We start from the raw sequence: 24769 nt of genomic DNA, 5'->3' as shown, positions 1-24769 counted from the left end.
AGGGACATTTTGTCGTTAAATTTCACCGGAATGGCTTTCATTCTATCTTTGCCAGATCTATTTTGTGTGTGTGTGTGTGTGTGTGTGTGTGTGTGTGTGTGTGTGTGTGTGTGTGTGTGGGCCTGCTGTTTGTTAAACGTTTCTTTAGCCTACTGTAGGGGCGCGTGATGTCATTTACAGAAGAGCCGTTAGCTACCGCAATTTGCTTTAAAATGCAAAGTTCTTTACGTATTTCGTTTTCGCCCAAAGGTAGACGAAGGAGCAGATGAACCATGGAAGTGAAGGAAGCTTTTATGTATCGGGGAGGATGGCATGAACTGGCAATGAGGACACTATCTGTACAAGTTGGTTTTCTAAAAATCGAAAACTTATGTTTGTTATTAACTTTCCTAATAGTAAGGTCAAGGTAGTTAATGGAGCGATCTTCTTCTATTTCAGTGGTAAAAGTTATTTTTGGGTGCTTGCTACCTATTGCTTGGGCAAATGTGTTGACCTTACTGGTGTCACCCTCAATCAGTAATAAAATGTCATCGACATATCGTTTCTAATAAATCGTTTTATCTTTTGGTTGTGGATACTTGGCAAAAAATTTACATTCTAAATCATTGATAAAAACGTCTGCTAAAGTGCCAGCTAGGCTATTACCCATCCCAAGCCCGTCTTTTTGACAGTAAATTTATGTTTTCCTAATTTTTTGCTGCAGACCTGATGATGGTCATTATATACCAAAACCGGTAACCTATTAAAAAAGTTTGCGACCATACACGTAAAGTAAAGGAAACTTATTGCATATACGAGTCACTATTTTATTCGTGACATTGTCGTAGCTTGTGAAACTATAGTTCAATTCTTTTATCTTGGCGGCTCGCGCATGCCCGCCCAGACGCGGGAGATTGCTGCGTTGCCAGTTGCACACGACGCACGCGCCAATAGAAGCAGCACCATAGTATAGCATAGTTCGCAAGCTTACGTTTAGGGGGGAGCGCGCAGTTCATGAAGTAAAGCCACCACGGCCGCATTAACCCTTTCGCTGCTACAAAGACGTGTTCCCTGCATTCCGCGCTGTGCGCGATTTTGTCACTGCACTGCTCGCCTGTGCAGACACATCGTATTCCGACTGCTTTGACACTCTTATCATTCGATTCCACAAAAATTATTTGGCCAAAAACTTAGATTTTTACACATCTTCTTGACTGATACCTTCCCCCCATAAATGACTTAATTTTGTTTCGATGTTCAACGCAGTTATTATGCAGCATTAAATATAGTAAACCATTGCACGAAATTTTGAAGAGTTTGCACAGGTAAAAGTCCATAGAGTATACTTTCCGTATGGTCGATTTTAGTTGCCACAATGTTGAGAATGAAATGTGGACAAGATACCTAAATTTCATATAAAATTTACTGTATAACAATATCTCATTTATGTACTACAAAGGTGTCGTATGTAATATTGAGAAATATTCCGTCTTTCGTGACTCTAACAAAAGTTTTATTTACACTGAGCACGTTTGGCTTTATTTTAAAGCACTTCAATCAATCAAAAGGAAGTAGACAAAATACATTAAACAAAACTGTGGACTTACAAAAACATTAGGACTTGAATATACTGTGTATCAGTTATGTGCTCTGAGCTATGTCAAATATAATTTTTGCGCGTGGCACACACAAACAGCATTTATTTGCTAAAACACTGATCAGCCGACACAAACGATGAATATTGTGTTACCGCAGCACAAAACTACGATAGGTAACTTGGCAATTGAGGAGACAAAATACTGTCCACTGAAGATGCTTCAAAAGAGAAAAACGCGTCTGGTCTAAATAAGACGCTTATTACAGTTGCAGAGGAGGAATACATTTTACCATTGGTAAAACTGCGACTGTGGAACAAAAACAAGAAAGAGAACATGAGTACCGTTGTGTATGTGCCATACCTTTCATTGATTGAAGTGCTTTAAAATAAAGCCAAACGCGTCCGGTGTAAATAAAACTTTTATTACAGCCGCGAAAGACGGAATATTTCTCAATATTACATACGACACCTTTGTAGTACATAAATGAGATATTGTTATACAGTAAATTTTATATGAAATTTAGGTATCTTGTCCACATTTCATTCTCAACATTGTGGCAACTAAAATCGACCATACGGAAAGTATACGCTATGGACTTCTACCTCTGCAAACTCTTCAAAATTTCGTGCAATTCTTTACTACATTTAATGCTGCATAATAACTGCGTTGAACATCGAAACAAAATTAAGTCATTTATGGGGGGAAGGTATCAGTCAAGAAGCCGTGTAAAAATCCAAGTTTTGGGCCAAATAGTTTTTGTGAAATCGAATGATAAGCGTGTCAAAGCAGTGGTAACACCATGTGTCTGCACAGGCGAGCAGTGCAGTGATGACGAAATTGCCCACAGCGCGGAATGCGGGGAGCACGTGTCTGCAGCAGCGAAAGGGTTAATGAAGAGACAAAGCACTAGAAATTTCCAAAAATTGCATTCAAACAAATATAATTCGTGAAGTAAGGCACTTCGATATTGTTTTTAAATAATGAAAATATTGAGCACCACATAAGGTTTGAACTCATAACCTTTCATGCAGAAGCCAAACACCTTAAATGTTACGCTATCGCGGCTCGTCCACTTACGTGATGCAATGAGGAGTATAACACGTCACGCAAAATACTGACCAACACTGTTGGTATAATCATGAATTACTCACGCTTCGTCGAAGTACAATAGGAAATAAACAATTACCGCTGTTCTTTATTGCGAAAAAGCAGTATAAAAGAAAGTCTGCTATCAAGACATTGCTTTTGTTCTATTACTTTATTTATGGCTGAACGTTCCTAAAACTGAAGACACTCGTCCATGCTCTGCACTGCAGTCGAGATCTGGCAACGTCGTTTTCTGTTCATTGGCTGACTGTGTTTTGTGACGTCAGATGCGCAGAACGAACCTAAACTCGGCCGCCAACATAAATGACGCGCACTTTAGTGCCAGCAAGGCAGCAGAAGGGAAATGGTTCCCAGAAACAATGCATGAAAGAAAGCACATACAAAAATCATGACCGTCTTTAAACTAATTACATATTGTTTAACTTTACACACTACAGCCTCAATATTTGTTGAAATTAGTTTTCCAATCAGGCATTTCACACTTTAGGGTGACAGCTTCGTTTCTTTGTATATTACGTCAGAGCTAGACTCTAATGTCAATTAACACTTCATTCTTTGAACTTAAGAACTATACCTAATCATAAACACAAAATTCCATGCAGTTCACCTGTCTCTGCAATCGCTCACCAGGTTAATAATTCAATATCTTTTAGGTTTCTCAATTGACTCTTAATGCCTGAAATAGAGCATTTGCATTCCTACTACTTGTGCTTCTTCAACTCTCCTCTTCCTTACGTGTCCACTGCTGCTAATCCCACTCATTGTTTTTAAAAAATAAACGTCTAATGTTCGCAAGTCCGTGGAACATATAGATAGGTACGAAGACCCTCTCTTACTCCTCCTCATTGCTATCATCCTTGTCGTTTGTCCTGCCTCTGCTTTCCTCCCTTGTACGTGTGTGGTCATTACTGTGATTATCTCGACTACGATAGTGGAGCCACTCATTTCTCTCAAGATATGTTCTCTGAGGCATGCCTACTGGGCACTCGATCTCCCTTTCCCAACTGCTTACGTTACTACTACTGTTGATATACTCGTGTTCCAGGCCTTGTAGCAGGCACCTGAAAATTTTCTCATCGTCAGAACGCCTACCCAAAAGCGTCTGTTGGTGGTTCAAAGCAGAGTCTTATCAGCTTTGCAGCAGTGAGCGACACGTCCAATAATTGATTTTTCTGAAAAATATGCTCGAATAATCTTACCAGTCTGCACATCCCAGAGTTAACGAAGTCTCGACTCAAAATAATCTCACCTCTATTGCCATCTTGCACCTCTGCTGATCTGTATATCGCTATAAACTTCTCTCTAAATTCCACGAACGACGAACATCACCGAATACTAGGATAGAACCTCTTTTATTGTTCCGCGTCGAGATAACAGCACGCAAAAGTACCCATCTAAGAACAGATTTTTCTGAAACATCCGCTCGAAGAATTTCACTGCACTGCGCATCCTAGAACTGATGAAGCTTTGACCCAACATAATCTTTTATGCGTGCTTGCGCCTCCACTGAACAGTACATCGCTAGAAACGTCTCGCAAAATTCCGCAACCGACGAACGTCTTCGAGCAATAGGACGGAGCCTGTTTAATGCTTCTGTTTCAGGGTAACCACAGGCAAAATCCTGCCGATGTTATGCTGACCCTGTGGGTGGAAAACATCAGACTGTACAACCCAGGCCTTGGCATCTAGAGCAGTGTCATCTTCCGTAAAGGCGTGAAACTTATGGACGTTCAAGAAAAGTTTGCAGTCTTCTTCTCCGATGCCACCGAGTGTTGGCCGGGAACTGACGCAAGACTACTCATCCCTTGGGTCTGTACTGTTCCAGACTGAACGAGCCTGCCCCGCTCGACTAGAACAACATCCAATACTGATGGCGTGCTATATTCCATTTCCACAAAGCTACTTTCGGCTCCTAAGACCCCCACTACTATTGCTTTATTGCGGCTCAACTCCTCATCCGTTTCGTCCTCCCTTTAATTTTTCTGTCTATTGACTCATTCCTGAGTCTCCTTACATCTTACCAGTTCCTGTATTTCTGGTGCCTCTGGCACCAGTACTGCAGATATTGCCTTGCATTGCATTTCTCCCCTATTATCACTTCTGAATTTCTACTCAAATTCCGCTAGTCGCCTTCCCGCATTATCCAGAACTTTCCCACAACTACCTCTCTCTACTTTACCCATTCTTTTCATTACTGCATCTACATGTCATCCTGACGCTGTTCATCGCTTTTACTTTGTTTACTACAGTCAGAAGTCGTTTAAATTGATAAGTGTTTTCATTTATCCTTGCATCATACTTCTGTAACGTCGCTTTTGCCTCCCTCTTAATTTTTCTTAGTTTTCCGTAAAATGTTTTGTCCCTTTCCACCAAGACCTCTAGACTCTTCTCCTTTTCACCATCTTTTTTATCCTCTTCCATGAATTGTTCCTATAGCTTCTGATTCAGTTCCTTACCTTTCTTATCTAGCTATCAATCCCTTTCCATATTTTGGCTAGTGAGTAGCAGCATTAGATCACTAATTCCATCAGTATCCTTTCCTTGTCTTACTACTTGTCTGGCCATTGTGACTGGCTGGCTCACTTGAGCATTCACATCCACTGTGTTATTAGTATTCTCGTATACCTCTCCAAATACACTCCTGGAAATTGAAATAAGAACACCGTGAATTCATTGTCCCAGGAAGGGGAAACTTTATTGGCACATTCCTGGGGTCAGATACATCACATGATCACACTGACAGAACCACAGGCACATAGACACAGGCAACAGAGCATATCCACCTTTCGCAGCAATGCAGGCTGCTATTCTCCCATGGAGACGATCGTAGAGATGCTGGATGTAGTCCTGTGGAACGGCTTGCCATGCCATGTCCACCTGGCGCCTCAGTTGGACCAGCGTTCGTGCTGGACGTGCAGACCGCGTGAGACGACGCTTCATCCAGTCCCAAACATGCTCAATGGGGGACAGATCCGGAGATCTTGCTGGCCAGGGTAGTTGACTTACACCTTCTAGAGCACGTTGGGTGGCACGGGATACATGCGGACGTGCATTGTCCTGTTGGAACAGCAAGTTCCCTTGCCGGTCTAGGAATGGTAGAACGATGGGTTCGATGACGGTTTGGATGTACCGTGCACTATTCAGTGTCCCCTCGACGATCACCAGTGGTGTACGGCCAGTGTAGGAGATCGCTCCCCACACCATGATGCCGGGTGTTGGCCCTGTGTGCCTCGGTCGTATGCAGTCCTTATTGTGGCGCTCACCTGCACGGCGCCAAACACGCATACGACCATCATTGGCACCAAGGCAGAAGCGACTCTCATCGCTGAAGACGACACGTCTCCATTCGTCCCTCCATTCACGCCTGTCGCGACACCACTGGAGGCGGGCTGCACGATGTTGGGGCGTGAGCGGAAGACGGCCTAACGGTGTGCGTGACCGTAGCCCAGCTTCATGGAGACGGTTGCGAATGGTCCTCGCCGATACCCCAGGAGCAACAGTGTCCCTAATTTGCTGGGAAGTGGCGGTGCGGTCCCCTATGGCACTGCGTAGGATCCTACGGTCTTGGCGTGCATCCGTGCGTCGCTGCGGTCCGGTCCCAGGTCGACGGGCAAGTGCACCTTCCGCCGACCACTGGCGACAACATCGATGTACTGTGGAGACCTCACGCCCCACGTGTTGAGCAATTCGGCGGTACGTCCACCCGGCCTCCCGCATACCCACTATACGCCCTCGCTCAAAGTCCGTCAACTGCACATGCGGTTCACGTCCACGCTGTCGCGGCATGCTACCAGTGTTAAAGACTGCGATGGAGCTCCGTATGCCACGGCAAACTGGCTGACACTGACGGCGGCGGTGCACAAATGCTGCGCAGCTAGCGCCATTCGACGGCCAACACCACGGTTCCTGGTGTGTCCGCTGTGCCGTGCGTGTGATCATTGCTTGTACAGCCCTCTCGCAGTGTCCGGAGCAAGTATGGTGGGTCTGACACACCGGTGTCAATGTGTTCTTTTTTCCATTTCCAGGAGTGTACTTCGTTAAGTGGCTCCCATTCTGACTCATCCGCAATGCCGTTCCCATTCGTATTATGACCAACTAGCTTATTGGCTTGTTAGTTGACCGCCTGAAGTGTTTCATCTTAAGAACACTCATATCTCGTGCACTGAGCATCCTTCACATCCCAATAATAAGTGTCAGGAACGACAAAGTGGTTAACTTCCTTCAGCATATAGTATCGTACTGCGCATGCACAAATCTCACCAACAAAGTAGCCTAAAATTAGAAACACAGAATCCCGCACAGTGATGATCGCACCGCGGTTTAATAAAACAAAATGTGTGATCTAGGGACGCAGTTACTCATTGCCTCTGACACCATTTAAGGTTACGGTGGACTTCATCATTACGTAATTATTTAGATAATGAACCTCAATCTGCCTTATTTCTACTTTGGCTCCTAGTCAACATTCGTGTTAAACTTACTGATTCGCCACCGAACCTACGTATTACTTCGATGTCTCGAATACGAAAACTCTCACGCCTCTATACACGCTACAATACGAAAACTCTCACGCCTCTATACATGCTACGTAGCAACCAACAACAAAATACACCAGACACAAGGTTAATAAAAGCTCAAGCCACTTATATTAAAATCGAATTTTAGTATTATAATATAGACCAAAAATTTAAATTATCAGGTTGTCTTAGACTTAAGTAATTTATAAATGAAAATAAATTTACTCTGCAAAAAAAAAAAAAAAAAAAAAAAAAAAATGTCTCCGGCTGGACAGTTTCCCAAAAGATTTTACAGTTCAAAATGCCTAGAAACGTCAAAATCCTGGCAAAGAAGAACCATTTACACGTGTGTGGGTAAATATGGGGTAAATATTGGTGCTAACTGTGCCCAATACCGGCTAAGACGGGTCACTTAAGCTTCCTTACCAAGTATCTCGCAGACAGACAAGGTAAGTTGTGCTAATTCCTGCCACCCCAGATCTGGTGAAACAAGGCGTTCCCTCAAAGCTGACGATTAGTGTGCGATCGCACACTGTTGGTGCATGAGATAACACTCCAACTGCATTACTGTGACCATAAAACATCAGATTGTAGCTGAGATAGGCATCACTAATAACTGCGACCGTTAAATTCCTACTTATTAAATGATGCAGATTGAGCTGGTGATAATGTAATTTATCAGCGCTTATCAAAGAAAATTTATCGTAGAAAACATTGACATTGGACTTATTTTAAAATCGAATAACAATAAGGGTAGGAAATAAAAGGGATAAAAGAAGTAACATTTGGGTAGCCAACAGTGAGATATCGCTGGAAAATTCCCTCGTTGCACTGAAGGTGATGGACGTGATAAAAAATTCTGCACTAATTTACAGAATGTGGAGGATGAGAATTGTGTAGAAACAAAACAAAAAGCAGAGTAAAAACGAAAACTAAACAGGGGGTAAATCAGAGACAAAACGGAAATAGATCAGTATCAACAGGACGAAAGATTGTTACGAAACATAAGTAAAGGATCATGAGAAAAGTGCCGTTTTCGTGGGACAGACCTTCGGACATTCAAAAAGTGGTTCAAATGGCTCTGAGCACTATAGGACTCAACTGCTGTGGTCATAAGTCCCCTAGAACTTAGAACTACTTAAACCTAACTAACCTAAGGACATCAGACACATCCATGCCGGAGGCAGGATTCGAACCTGCGACCGTAGCGGTCGTGCGGTTCCAGACTGTAGCGCCTTTAACCGCTCGGCCACTCCGGCCGGCCCCTTCGGACATTGACAGTTGTTAATGAACGTTATATGAAATATTTAAGTGAAATACAAAATATGTTATATTAAGAGAACTGTTCTCAAGAAAGGTTTACATGAATCTACCTGACTTGCTGCAGATTGAGAGGGGGTGTTTATTCGTATTACAGGCATGGATGACCATGGATTGCATTGATACCCGGCCCACGTGCGCCATGGACTGAAAATCACTCACAGTCTGCTTCGATCACAATGTAAATGAAAAAATAAATGATTTGCTGTACATAATCACGACATCGGGAATAGTGATACTAAGCTCATCCCAAGTGAGTGCAAACGATTGAAATTACAATAAGTTCCTTTAAACCAAAAGTATGTATCGATCTCCCCAGAAAGTGTAATAACGTGAAAGTAGGCAGCACAGGAACCAGCAGATATCGACAGTCCGACCGACCAAATCGGAGAGAAAATGTGCCGTAGTTTAACTGCCGCAAATTGAACTCTCACGGAAGTGCATCTAGCTTAGTGTATCCAAAACGCCTCGCATGAGACACGTCACACGAAAATGTTTGTTATTGGCTGGACCCCTCTGACGTCACAGCGAGGACGTATTGAGTGCAGTGCAGCAGTGTGGTTACACTGCAAATGCGAAGCACCACAGGCTCTATGAAGTGTTACTCGTTCGTTTTACTCTCGATTAGGTTCAATAAAAATATCGCAAATGAAATCAAGTAGCATGATATATATAGTATTACACCTTAGGACTAAGGGAACGACAGCTAATATGAAAAATAAATCACTCGATTATTCGAGAAGCAGATGTAAATGTAGCCCGTTCCAGATTTCTATTGCTGTGTACCAGACGAAGATGTAATCCTTAACTGTTTCCTCCTTGTGGCACGTTACTTCATGGCTTCCATGTTTCATGAATCAAACTCCTAATCCCCATAACTGTTATTGTTCTTACATAAAGAGAAATATCTGCGTCATTAACCACAGGAAATTTTGTCTCAGAACGGAGCACAAATGTTGTACTTCGTTTTTTTTGTTTGTTTACATACTCTGCTTCTGCGAAAAGCAGTGAATTCTGCCTGTAAGTAAAACACTTGGTTTCCCCTTCCTGGCTTTGAATAGTAAAGATCCCCACGAAATGTAAGTGATGTTCAGTCTCTATTTTGGCATTTAAATGTAATGTAGCCTGTAACGCATGTCGGCGCATGTGCAAGAACATCCGAGAATACGCAGTCATCACACTATGTTAATAAATTTTCTCCGACTGTTACGGGTTCTGGCAGCGCTTGAATGTTAGATTCATCAACAATAATCCCCAGCAAGTCACTTTATATGTAGCGCATCCCCAGCTTCTGAGCCGGCCGGGGTGGCCGAGCGGTTCTAGGCGCTACAGTCTGGAACCGCGAGACCGCTGCGGTTGCAGGTTCGAATCCTGCCTCGGGCATAGATGTATGTGATGTCCCTAGGTTAGTTAGGTTCAAGTAGTTCTAAGTTCTAGGGGACTGATGACCTCAGAAATTGAGTCCCATGGTGCTCAGAGCCATTTGAACCATTTTGAACCAGCTTCTGAAAGACATAACGAATGAAAACACCGCTGACAGTTGGTAAGACTTGGTCTGAACTGATTACTCAACCAGATTCACGGTTTACAGTTACATCTTCAGGGGCTACCCACACATTTAAAAATATAAATATAACTACAAAATATGTTGCTAATTTGTGCTATTGCATGAAGGTTCGCCGAAGACTTGTACTCAATGAAAATTATTACATTAACCCATCATGTGCGAACCGAACTTTGTTAGTCAAGGTATTGCCACGCATAGAGTTTTAAAACGATTGATAACGATCTATGAATAGCAAGACCTTAACTAAGAATGTTTTCTTTACCCATGATTAATGTAATAATTTCTAATGAGTACAAGTCTTCAAATAAACGGTATATAATAGAACAAATTTCCAACACAGTGTTTCACAGTTTTTAAATGTATGCACTGCACATGAAGATACAGCTATAAGCCATAAAACCAGCAATGTGGTGAATTAAAACGAAGTTTTCTGATTTAGACACATTCTCACATGCGAAAGATTGTCAGTTCAAATCTCATCAGATGCTTATTCATAGGTTTATATCTTTCTCGGAATAACTTTCCTATTTTTATTACATTAATTGGTTTAGATGTAAGTTTCTAGTTCTAAAGCTTTACTGCGGCATTTTAATCATCGTACTTAATTTGCTCTTCCTTATTTAAAATACTTTACTATTCGATTTTAGTTACTTTTTTTATATATTACGTATAATTTAATTTCCTCCTTTTCGCAATTTTATATTTTTTTCTGTGTAATTCAAATGGTTCAAATGGCTCTGCTGTTCTAGGCGCTACAATCTGGAACCGCGCTACCGCTACGGTCGCAGGTACGAATCGTGCCTCGGGCATGGAAGTGTGTGCTGTCCTTAGGTTACTTAGGTTTAAGTAGTTCTAAGTTCTAGGGGACTGATGACCTCAGAAGTTAAGTCCCATAGTGCTCAGAGCCATTTTTGAACTTAGGTTAAACCTAACTAACCTACGGACATAGCACATACATACCCGAGGCAGGATTCGAATCTGCAACCGCAGCAGCCGCGCGGTTCAGGAATGAAGCGCCTAGAACCACTCGGTCACAACGGCCAGCTCCTATGTAATCGAATTCATTATTTCTAATCCTTATGTTGGTTCTATTTCATTTTAGTTACAATTCCTTACCTCCTCTAAATCTCCATCTGTGTTATTTTGTTCCTAATGGAACAACAATTTATGTTTAGAATGGTTGTATGATGATTAACATTAAAAAATAAAATGTGTATCTCCTAGCGTAAAACACGTTCTTACAGGATAGTACAGCCAATGTTGTTGTTGTCGTCTTCAGTCAAGAGACTGGTTTGATACAGCTCTCAATGCTACTCCATATTGTGCAAGTTTCTTCATCTCCGTGTAACAACTGCAACTTACATCCTTCTAAATCTATTTAGTGTATTCATGCCTTGGTCTCCCTCTACGATTTTTACTCTCTGCACTTCCCTCCAATACTAAATTGATGATTCCTTGATGCCTCAGAACGTGTTCTACCAACAGATCTCTTCTTACAGTCAAGTAGTGCCACAAATTCCTCTTCTCTCCAATTCTGTTCAGTACCTTCTCATTAGATCTACCCATATAATCATCAGCCCCTTCTGTAGCGCCTCATTTCGAAAGCTTCTATTTTCTTCTTGTCTAAACTATTTATCGTCCATGTTTCACTTCCACACATGGTTATACTCCACACAATTACTTTCAGGAAAAACTTCCTGATATTTAAATCTATACTCGAAATTAACAAATTGGTCTTTTTCAGAAACCCTTCCCTTGCCACTGTCAGCCTACATTTTATATCTTCTCAGTTTCGACCACCATCAGTTACTTTGCTCCCCAAATAGCAAAACTCATCTACTACTATAAGTGTATCATTTCCTAATCTAATTCCCTCACCATCACCTGATTTAATTCGACTACATTCCATTATCTTCGTTTTGCTATTCTTGATGTTCATCTTTTATCCTCCTTTCAAAACACTGTCTATTCCATTCAACTACTTTTCCTGGTCCTTCGCTGTCTCTGACAGAATTACAATGTCACTGGCTAACCTCGAAGGTTTTTATTTCTTCTCCATCGATTTTAATACCTACTCCAAATTTTTCTTTTGTTTCCTTTACTGCTTGCTCAGTATACAGATTGAATAACATCGGAGATAGGCTGCAACCCTGCATCGCTCCCTCCACCACTGTTTCCCTCTCGTGCCCCTCAACTCTTACAACTGCCTTCTGGTTTCTGTACAAATTGTAAATAGCCTTTCGCTCCCTGTATTTGACCTCTACCACCTTCAGAATTTGACAGAGTATTCCAGTCAAAATTATCAAAAGCTTTCTCTAAGTCTACAAAAGCTAGAAATGTAGATCTGGCTTTCCTTAATCTATCTTCTAAGATATGCCGTAGGGTCAGTATTGCTTCACTGGTTCCAACATTTCTGCAAAATCCAAACTGATTTTCTCCGAGGCCGGCCTTTATCAGTTTTTTCCATTCGTCTGTAAAGAATTCGTTTAGAATTTTGCAGCCGTGAGTCAAACTGGCAGTTCGGTAATGTTCACAGCTGTCAACACCTGCTTTCTTTGAGATTGGATTTATTATATTCTTCTTGAAGTCTGGGGTATTTCACCTGTCTTATACACCTTGCTCACCAGATGGTAGAGTTTTTATCATTGCTGGTTCTCTCGAGGCTATCAGTAGTTCTAATGGAATGTTGTCTAATCCCGCGGCCTTGTTTCAACTTAGGTCCTTCAGTGCTCTGTCATATTCCTCATGCAGTATCGTATCTCCAATTTCATCATCATCTACGTCCTCTTCCATTTCCATAATATTACCATCAAGTACATTGGCCTGCTATGGACCCTCTATATAAGCATTCCACCTTTCTGCTTAGGACTAGTTTTCCATCTGAGCTCTTGGTATTCATATACGTGGTTCTATATTCCCCAAAGCTCTCTAACTTTGCTGTAGGTAGTATCTACCACACCCCTCGTGACATATGCCTCTAAATCCCTATATGTGTCCTCTAGCCATCCCTTCTTAGCCATTTTGCAATTCGTGTCGATCTCATTTTTGTATTCCTTTTCACCCGCTTCGTTTAATGCATTTTTATACACACATCTAAAAAAGTATTTTATCACCCCGGCTCCAAGAACTCCTCAAGAGAGACGTTGACTGTGGATATTGTATCACAGAGACAACCTCTTTGAATTGTCAGAGATGTCGCTAAACCCTCCCAAACATGTAAAGAACTACGCATGAGCAGCGCCTATTAGATGGAGGGGATCCGACAGCCGATCAGTTCCAGTCATTCCACCAGGAAGGAGGTACACGGCTCGTGTTATCTGTAGTTCAACCATGCCTAGACGGTCAATGCCACGGTTTGATCGCGTCCGCGTTGTTACTTTGTGCCAGGAAGGGCTCTCAGCAAGGGAAGTGTCCAGGCGTTTCGGAGTGAAGCAAAGCGATGTTGTTCGGACATGGAGGGGATACGGAGAGACTGGAACTGTCGATGACATGCCTCACTCAGGCCGCCCAAGGACTACTACTGCGGTGGATCACCTCTACCGACAGATTATGGCTCGGAGTAACCCTGACAGCATCGCCACCATATTCAATAATGGTTTTCGTGCAGCCACAGAACGTCGTGTTACGACTCAAACTGTGCGCCATAGTCTACATGATGCGCAACTTCACTCCTGACGTAAATGGCGAGGTCCATCTTTACGACCGCCGGCCGGGGTGGCGGTACAGTCTGGAACCGCGCAACCGCTACGGTCGCAGGTTCGAATCCTGCCTCGGGCATGGATGTGTGTGTGTGATGCCCTTAAGTTCGTTAGGTTTAAGTAGTTCTAAGTTCTAGGGGACTGATGACCTTAGAAGTTAAGTCCCATGGTGCTCAAAGCCATTTGAACCATCTTTACGACCAAGACACCATGCTGCAGGTTAAAGATGGGCCCAACAACGTTCTGAATGGACCGCTCAGGGGTGGCATCACGTTCTCCTCATCGATGACTGTCGCATATGCCTTCAACCAAACAATTGTCGGAGACCTGTCTGGAGGCAACCCGGTCAGGCTGAACGCCTTAGACACATTGTCCAGCGTGTGCAGCAAGGTGAAATTTCCCTGCTGTTTCGAGGTGGCATTATGTGGGGCCGACGTACGGCACTGGTGGTCATGGAAGGCCCCGTGATGGTTGTGCGATACATGAATGCCATCCTGCGACAGATAGTGCAACCATATCGTCGGCACGTTGGTGAGGCATTTGTCGTCATGGACGACAATTCGCGCCCCCATCGTGCACATCTTGTGAATGACTTTCTTCACGATAACGACTTCGCTCGACTAGAGTGGCTAGACATGAACACAATCGAACGTGCCTGGGATAGATTTAAAAGCGCTGTTTATAGACGACGTGCCCCACTAACCACTTGGGGATCTCCGCGGAATCGCCGTCGTGGAGTTGGACAATCTGGATCTATCGTGCCTTGATAAAATTGTGGATAGCTCGCCACGACAAATACAGGCATGCATCAATGCAAGAGGACGTGCTATTGGGTATTAGAGATACCGGTGTGTACAGCAATCTGGATCACCAGCTCTAAAGCTCTCACTGTATGGTATTACAACATGCAGTGTGTGGTTTTCGTGAGCAATTAAAAGGGCGGAAATGATGTTTATGTTGATCTCTATTCCAATTTTCTGTAGAGGTTGCGGAACTCTCTGAAACGAGGTGATGCAGTTCAAATATCTGTGTATTTTCTCCTTTCATCAATTAAATTCAATATCTCATTTTTTCCCAAGGGGTGTCTACCAGCCCTCGTCGTTTTACGTACTTGATCCTTTGCTGCCTTAACTATTTCGTCCCTCATAGCTATCCATTCTTCTTCTAGTGTATTTCTTTGTTCCGTTCTTTTCAACCGTCCCCTAATGCTCTATCTGAAACTCTCTACAGCCTATTGTTCTTTCAGTTTATCCAGGTCCCATCTCCTTACATTCCCACCTTTTTGCAGTTTTTTTAATCTACGGTTCATAACCAATAAATTCTAGTCATTGTTCACATCTACCCCTGGAAATGTCTTACAATTTAAAAGCTGGTTCCTAAATCTCTGTCTTACCATTAAATTATCTACCTCCAAGCTCCTTCCATGCATAAAAACTTCTTTCATTATTCTTAAACCAAGTGTTAGCTATGATTAAGTTATGCTCTGCGCAAAATTATACGAGGCGGGTTCCTCTTTCTTTCCTTACCCCTATTCAGTATTCAACTACTACTTATCCTTCCCTTCCTTTTACTACTATTGAATTCCAGTCCCCCATTACCACTAAATTATCGTCTCCTTTTACTATCTGAATAATTTCTTTTATCTCATCATAGATTTCTTCAATCTCTTCATCATCTGCGGAGCTAGTTGGCACATAATCTTGTACTACTGTGGCCTTCATGTCTATCGTGGCTACAATAATGTGTTTAGTATGCTGTTCGTAGTAGCTTACCCGCGCTCCTAGTTTTTATTCATTATTAAACCTTCTTCTGCATTAACCCTATTTGATTTTGTTTTTATAGCCCTGTATTCACATAGCCAGGAGTCTTGTTCCTCCTGCCACGGAACTCCACTCATTCCCACCATATCTAACTTTAACCTATCCATTAACCTTTTTAAATTTTCTAACATAACTGCATGACTAAAGGATCTGACATTCCACCCTCCGATACTTAGAATGCCAGTTTTCTTTCTCCTGATAACGACGGGGGGGGGTGGGGGGGGGGGGGGGGGTCCAACATTGGAGCAGTACTGAATAACGCGTTACAAAAGTGGTCTCTATCTGAGCTGCCTTACAGATGATCTCCAGTTCCCTATCATTGTTCCCACAAACCGAAGTCGACAAATCGACTTCACTACAACTGACCATGTTTGCTCATTCCATTTCACGCTGCTTTCCAAAAGTGTAAATAGGCTGTTTTGGTTTTTATGTTGGTAACACCACGTAGCACTCTGTATGAAAATCACTGGCTATGCTGTGTGCAGTCTGTGGCTGGTTGGCATTGTTGTGATACTCGCCATTGGGTAGTTGGCTGTTAACAGCGCGTAGCGTTGCGCAGTTGGAGGTGAGCCCCCAGCAGTGGTGGATGTGGGGAGAGAGATGACGGAATTTTGAGAGCGGTCGATCTGGACGTGTGTCCATCAGAGACAGTAAACTTGTAAGAATGGATGTCATGAACTGCTATATACAATATGACTTTTGAACACTATTAAGGTAAATACATTGTTTGGTCTCTATCAAAATCTTTCATTTGCTAACTATGCCAATCAGTAGTTAGTGCCTTCAGTAGTTAGAATCTTTTATTTAGCTGGCTGTAGTGGCACTCGCTGTATTGCAGTAGTTCGAGCAATCAAGATTTTTGTGAGGTAAGTGATTTGTGAAAGGTATAGGTTAATGTTAGTCAGGGCCATTCTTTTGTAGGGATTATTGAAAGTCAGATTGCGTTGCGCTAAAAAATATTGTGTGTCAGTTTAGTGTTGATCAGAATAGGTAAAGAGCGAAACGTCTGAGTACGTTCAGTTTTGCTCAGCTGCTTGAAAATCAAATAATGTAAGGGGTTTATCAGCACAGTAATGAAATAATTTTTCTAAGGGGACGTTTCACAACAGTACTCTCAGACGATTATTATAGTGACCACGCCAAGCAGCACACCATATATACAGCAATTGAAAGTTAAAGGAAGTTCCTTCAAAAAGTGATTTACACAATCATATCATCCCACACCAAGTCCACTGCGCGTCAAGAGTGGCATACATATTCTGGTTTCACTGCAGAAGAAGTTCTGCTGCAGTACGCTTAACAGGTGCATCACAGCGTGCGATTTAAAAGTTGAAGTACACGGGACAGTATTACTCTTGTGGGATAAACGTCTATTTTGCCCAGATAAAACTGTGAAATTCTGGTGATATATGGACCAAACGCAACGTCCATACAACCGTAGCGAAGTAGTGCAAAAACTTAACCGGAGCTGCACACACGTTCATGATGCTGATTACGAAGGAATGCTATCGACAAGACCACAGACATCAGCGTCCAGGAAATCGAGAAACTGATTCGCAACAATTCCAGATTTTCCAACATTCAGGGCGTTTAAACAGAGATTCTCGATAGGCTCCGTGTCCAAAGAGCAGAACACCATCCCTATATGCTCATATGTTGACCCAACGACATCGTCAATTACCATTGCACTTGGTAGAGGACCATCGGAATTCGACCGTCCTTCAGTGGAAACGTGTCGGCTTTTTGGGTGAATCACATTTTTGTTACACTAGGTCGATAGTCATCTTCACAAACACCTGCTCGAAACGTGCAGCACGCCACGGACGCAGGTTGGTGGGACCAGTACTATGCTATGGGACACATTCCCCTGCGCTTGCATGGGACCTTTGGTAGTAGTCAAAGACAACCTAACAGCTGCGAGCCGCCTGCATGCCTTCTTGCTTGATGTCTTCCCCGACAGTGATGTCATCTTTCAGCAATATAATTGCCGCTGTCGAGCGCCATCACCGTGTACCCGTACCAGAGGCCCGTTATTTACGCGAATTACTTTACCAGTGCATAGATATCTTGCACGTTATCCTGGAACGGGACGCCACAATGAAAGTTATCCTGCCATGGGACGCCACAATGAAAGTTATCAGGTTATGCTGCCGATATAAAGTGATTGAGAAGATATGCAAAATTTAGTTTACTAAAAACATTTATTTTTCAAGAGAAGAAACAGCCATAAATTACAGTTATTGATTGACTACTGTAAACAACTAACATTTGGGTTAAGAGATCATTAGACAAGGATCCTGGGTGTCAGAAATGAGTAGAGTACTCTGGCCCTAAAAATGTGGATAACGCAATCTGAGTTGATCTGACACTCAGCAGACTTTTCCTGACAATCTACAGAAGTTTCTCAATACAGGTGCAACTGAGAGCAAGTGGCGATTGAGATCTGTGCGCTGTGACAAGGCCGGTGCAGCAGTACGTTTCCCTGTTTGCTTCATATGGTGATGTAAATTGCAGCTGGCGAGAAATGCGTGTCAGTGGTGCGACTTGGAGGCGGTAACTGTGAATCGACCGTGACCATGAAAGATATGCAAAAATCTCACGGTCTAGCAGTCAGTGAGGCAGATCGCAATTCACGCTCTACCAGAGCCCTGAAATCGCAGTAGATTTCATTGTGTGACACACCCGTTCGCTGGTCGGACCAAGGACCAATTTGGCTCACTTATACAACAGAGAGCACAAGGATACCAAACATCGAAACTGGAACACTAAAAACGAATAAGTGTGTCCTCGTCAAGTGAGTAGTCCGAGGCGTTTGAAGTCACACTGTCAGTACAGTAAGAACTTCGCCACAGGCTCTCCAGTCTAACTACTTGCAAGTGAAGTTAGTCTCAGCACAGGTCCCAAGCACGAACGACACATGCCAGAGCTTCGACCAGAAGATGCTTCTAAACCGAAGTCCAGCACCCAAGTGTTTCACACCAGATAAAAAATTCCGTTTACCCACAAATTGCATGAACCACACCGGTTTCACCTCATCTGGAGCCAATCACAGGGCTGTAGAGGCGCTAAATCTCCCCTCCTACACGACAGCACAAACTCATGTCAACCAGAGCAAGTGTTAAGAAACCTGCATCTCTGAAAAAAAAGGAGACCACCAGTTACTGACTTTTTTAACTTTTCTCGGAGAGGGAAGATGGTTTTCTGCGAAGTCGTGTTGCTTCCAGCGGCAACAAGATAACAGATATAATCTTCAAAATTGTGGTGTCACCGCCAGACACCACACTTGCTAGGTGGTAGCCTTTAAATCGGCCGCGGTCCGTTAGTATACGTCGGACCCGAGTGTCGCCACTATCAGTGATTACAGACCGAGCGCCGCCGCACGGCAGGTCTAGTCTAGACTTCCTAGCACTCGACCCCAGTTGTACAGCCGACTTTGCTAGCGATGGTTCACTGTCTACATCCGCTCTTATTTGCCGAGACGACAATTTAGAATAGCCTTCAACTACGTCATTTACTACGACCTAGCAAGGCGCCATATTCAGTTACTATTCTGAACAGATAATATTGTGAATCACGCACAGTCAAGATCGACATTCATCATTAATGAATTAAAGTTAAGTATGAAACTAATTACGTCCGCTTTCTGAATTCTAATTCCTTGTCATGTTCCAGATCTCACGTCAGTATAGTTCTTCCCTCCTCACGCCAGCCTGCGTGAGTTAAAACGCGTGCATTTCGGCCTCCATTCGTAACACGGTGTTGGCTCTTCTGCCAACACAACAAAAATCTTTATTTAAATCGCTTGTGCCTTGGAGCATGATAGTCCTAGTTATGAGGTGTAATAAAGATTCTATCTCTAAACATACCTCAGACGCTGGTATTACTTATACAACTGAGGTGGCCAATGGAAGCGGGTCACAGGCCTATTTGCAGTATCGGTGAACACAAATACTTGTGAATTTTTATGGGTGTGGCTCTGCACGCAATGCCAAGTTTATGAGTCCACTGTGTAGATGCGTCCCTTCAGTCCATTGCCTCCAGCCCAGCTTTACGCTGACGCCGCAGTTGGTAGTTCGGCATTGTTCTCCTGGAGACCTCTCTTGACTAGGGGCTGCTCTGTCTGCTCTGTACGGCTGTGGGCCTCTCTGGCAAGATTTACTGAGGGATGGGCTCGCCAGCAATTCCTTTCAACTTCCAACATGCCATTTCTGCGAGCTCATGCCTTTAGCGCCCTACCAGGCTCCATAAAAGTGCTCAGGTTGTTAACTTTCTAGGGTATCGCTCAAGGTGCATAGGGTTGTAACACAATCTTTAATAATTTTCCATATACGAAACATAGGTCAGAGAGTAACTTGTCCTCTATCAATCTAAAGCTGCATACCTGCAAAAACCTACCAACAAACTGCCGGACCCTAATACGCAGAATGGGTTATGTATTTCGTTCTAAAAGACTGACAAATAAGCTGTTATGCAGACGATCATAATATTTTAGCTCATCAGTGTACGTGTGTCATTCTGAAGTGCAGTGCAGCATTCAGTAAAAATTCCTTCACTTTCCATGTTAATAAAAAACGTACTACCTGAAGATCTCTCATAAGATTGTATTCCTCCTAATTTTCAGTAATTACATTTAGAGCTATCTACCATTCCTCACACCAAGCAGAAATTCTGTCCAAGACATTTTTACCCTTCTGATTATTATTTACTGTCCCACAAGTCATCAGCAAACAGTCATAGATTGCTGCTTACTCTGTCTGTTTGGTCGTTTATGTCAATAGGAATCAAGATTAGTCTTGTATTTGCCTGGGGCACAACGATGATACCTTTGTACCCACTGAACAGTCATCTAGGACTACAAGTTGTGTTTTGTTACTTAAAAAATCTTTGAGCAACATGCATATCTGAGAACCCATTCCGTATACTCAGATTTTCGTTAACAATCTGTAATATGGCACCGTGTCAAACACTTTAGAAATCTAGGAATATGGAATCTGCCTTTTTTCCCTTTACCCATGGTTAACTGGGCTCCATACGGTAAATGGCAAGCTAAATTCTGCACGATCCATGCTTTCTAAATCCCTTCTGATTTGTGGATATAGGCTTCCTGACACGAAACGTATTACAATAGAACTTAAGATGTGGTCAAGAATTCCGCAGCAAACTGATGTTAAGGATATTGGTCTCCAATCCTGCTGCTACTGATATTATGCAGTGACCAGTGCACAGTTAAGTCCATAGCCAACTGTAAATGTGCAGGATCATATTCCTAGTAATTTTTTCTTTTCATTTGTTGCCATGTTCCTTGGTGTCATGTGAAGCAAAGTTACATAGTCACGGAAAGAATCAGTATATCACACAGCGAAAATGAAAACAATACAATCTGTATACATAAACAGCCCATTATAGTGAAAGACTACAAACACCTGCATAGTGCCACAAAAGAAGAGCGCTGGTTGCGGTTATGGTTAGCCAGCAACTCGATCTACATTCCGCGTAAAGCACTTCCTGCCACCATTATATCCGACTCTACCATAGGAGCTGAAAAGGAATTGGAGCCCGGCCAGAGCAAACAGAGGTGGCCACCATGATAACGCAGTGTAGCTAGTTGGCGGATGCGATTAACTGATCAGGAAATTGTCTGTAGTGATCTGATAAGACGCGATGACGAAATTGAATCCTCCTGAGAAATACAGCAGACAGACATTGCCATTACGAAATCTGAAATACAGAAAAGCAAGTATGTACGAATTTATATCGACTTTAATACAGGATAAAAAAGTGCTTTGTCTGAACAAATTGTTACCTGTGTGACCCGGAAATAAATACTTTCGACGTGTGTGTAATCGGGAATCGGATGTGAAACTTTCTTTTTAATATGAAAGGGCTTAAAAACAAACCATGAGTAGCTTGTGTGTATGGTTCATGTCACAGGAGGAAGATCGTCTGAGCTCACATTATCTTAAAACGATGAAACAATTGTTGTTGTAACGACAAGGGGACCATAAAAAATAACTCATGAACTACGAGAGGGAAACACATACATGAAAATTTTATAGTTGTATGCTTGTCTTACAGTTTTAACATGGCTGCGAGCCATCAACAGAACAAGAATATGATTTGTATAACATAGCAGACAGATTGCAGTAAGATATAACTTGACCTGGTTTTGTGTTACATCTATAATTTTTACTGATACACTATGTGATAAAAAGTATCCGGACACCCCCAAAAACATCAATTTTCCATATTAGGTGCATTGTGCTGCCACCTACTGCCAGGTACTTCATATCAGCGACCTCAGCAGTCATTACACACTGTGAGAGAGCAGAATGGATTCCTACAAACTTTGTGAAGTAGCGTTAAGACTTATCCGGGCACAACTAGCATTTCGTCGTTGTGATGTTCGTTGCATCCCGCCCTCTTGGCGTTGCTGTTTTAACAGCTAGGTGTGTATACGCCGTCTCTTCCAGCATTACTTTTATACGGTTTTAAATATGATTTTAAGAAGTTATTTCATATAAAGAGAGCATTTTGCTCCTAAATTTGATACCAACTGTCACTACGGTTTATTTATTTATTTGCTGATGAAGACACCCGCAGTCCGCGTTGAAACCAGGTGAAGTTAAATTTTATTGCAACTGGTTGTCTCTATAATACAAATGGATGCACGTTTATTGGAAACGTCTGGCTGGAACAGACGGCATTTACACATCTAGCTGTTAAAACTGCAACGCCAAGAAGGCGGGACGCAACGAACATCACAACGACGAAATGCTAGTTGTGCCCGGATAAGTCTTAGCGCTACTTCACAAAGTTTGTAGGAATAACGATATCATTATACAGTATACAACACCCAGGAGAATACTCTGTGGGCCCCCTGGAAATACACACTGAAAGAGGCGTAGGCAATGGTAGAGTGCCGTCTAAGAGAGGCAACCTTGGCAGAAAAAAGATCTCGAGATCGCAAGGTCTCAGTCCCACCATCAGATGCACTCTGTATAGTGGCCGTCACGTTATCAGATGACCTTTTCCACTGCAAGTGCCCAGACAAGCCTCGGAATTCGACTGGCCGCATACACAAAGATTGGACAAAAATATGGAAACACAGTGAACAAAAGCATGCATGAATGCAAATACAGATGCTAGCCAAGCCTAGAGGTTCCGCTGTCTTATTTGACGACAAACAGCACATGAGCAAAGTCCTCGATAAGTCGCAAGTTTCATTAGTGGCCGGAACAGTGTTCAGCGTAGTTGTGAGTGTATTAAGTCGGAACTAAGTGAATTAGGAAAGTGGATGCTTCCGTAACCAAGATAACGGATGTTTTGGTGTTTCAAGATGCACAGCATTAATGATTTAAACCGTATACAGGCAAAGCGGAAAAACGTTATCTGAGTAACAACGCGGACGAATGTGAGCCTTGAGTGACGGTAACAGACCGTCATTGGACAGAGTTGTGACGAAAAATAAGGGAACAGCTGCGAAAGTCCTTTCAGAACTGAATGTCAGATTTGCGATCATTGTCAACACCGAAACAACTCGAAGAGAGCTCCATCAGCAGGAAATTGCACGGCGAAATTGAATTTCAAAACCTCTCAACAGTGATGCAAATTCCCGTTGCGGGAAAACGTGGTGTTCAAGCTATAAAAGTTGGACTGTGAGACAAGTCGTTTGGTTGGATGAGTCTTGTTTCACAATGTCTGCCATTTCTGCCTGAGTATACCTCTGAAGAATGAAATATGGTGAGATTCCGGTGGTTAACCGTGCAACAACATCGTGCTATTACGATGACACCGCACCTCTTCACACAGCTCGCATCGTTAAGGAGTGGTTTTGTGAGCACGAGGGTGAATAGTCACGTGTCTCCTGGCCACCACAGTCACCTTATGCGAATATTATTGAGTATTAGTGTTCTACTTTCGGCAGAAGGGTGCGTGATCGTTACGCTCCTCCGTGATCTTTACCCATTTTGTGGGAAAAATGCTATAGGACTATCAAGAAAATCATATGCAGCTGTATTTCTCCAGGAATGTTTTGAATGCTAACAAGTTTCCTACGCCGTTATACGATGAAATGACAAAAGTCATGGGATACCTCTTAATACTCTGTCGGGAGTCTTTTTTGCTTGGAGTAATGCCGCAACTCTACGTGTAATGGAATCAGCAAGTTGTTCGAAGTCCCATGCAGAAATACTGAACCATCACCCCCCCCCCCCCCCCCCCCACACACACACACACACAGTCATCCATGCGAAAGTGTTGCCGGCGGAGGATTCTGTGCACAAACTGACCTCAATATTACGTCACATAAATGTTCGATGGAATTCATGCCGGGCGTTTTAGGTGGCCAAATCATTCGCTGGGATTGTTCAGAATGTGTTTCAGTCGTGAAGAACTGTGCTCCTGTTACATAGCGCATTGTCATCCACAAACATTCCATTGCTGTTTAAGAAAATGAAGTCCATGAATGGATGCAAGCGTCTTCCAAGTAGCCGAAAATAACCATTTCCAGCCAATGGTCGGTTTACTTGGACCGGAGGACCCTTCCATTCCAGCATTTTGCATAAATATTCCGGCAATACGACTTGAACTTCAAGCAACAGTGAGAGGAGTATTTCTGAATGTCGGTAAAGAAAATAGCAGCTCACAGCTGGAATCTCCTGAATACTTCGTTCGTAAAAATAGATGCCTTACTCCATGTTGAAATAATCTGCATTTACCTGAATTTCGTAATGAATACAGCCTCTACAAACTAGTGAAATTTCTTGTTCTTGGAAATGTTTGCTAATCTATGAAAAAGTTGCGATTTCCACCTGCTTCTACTAGGAATCCAATTATATTACTGTACTGGAAACTGGCTGTGTACAAATATACTTTCCGCTTATGCAGTACTTTGGAAGTCGAGTATCTTAGAATGGACAATTCACGTATAAATTTGTAATTGGCTGACATAACAGTAAAAACATTTTTGCAAAGGGTCTTTGAGAGAAATGAAGCTTTTGTGCGATACAGTATCTTATTATGTGAGTCATTTCAAGTCCACATAAAATGTCAGCCGTAAGAATGCAGAGGGAAGGGATCATACTCCCGTACTGTTACAGCCTCGTTATTGTGCTCCAATAATTTCAAAGTAAAATTATTGAGAAAGGAAAGAAAAAAGTGTCAG

General features: G+C 42.7%; 1 non-coding gene across 1 annotated transcript; it reads right to left on the bottom strand.

Moving 5' to 3' along the window:
- Positions 1 to 8376: 8376 nt before the first annotated feature.
- On the bottom strand, positions 8377 to 8460 carry Trnas-gga. Its single transcript is given in 2 exon segments — positions 8377 to 8411; positions 8421 to 8460. It is a non-coding gene; the product is annotated as a tRNA-Ser (tRNA).
- Between the last annotated feature and the right edge of the window lie 16309 nt (positions 8461 to 24769).

This window comes from Schistocerca americana, chromosome 2 (assembly GCF_021461395.2).
Source record: "Schistocerca americana isolate TAMUIC-IGC-003095 chromosome 2, iqSchAmer2.1, whole genome shotgun sequence".
NCBI lineage: Eukaryota > Metazoa > Arthropoda > Insecta > Orthoptera > Acrididae > Schistocerca > Schistocerca americana.
The sequence above is the reverse complement of the archived record's forward strand: the minus strand, read 5'-3'. Positions and strand labels throughout refer to the sequence as shown.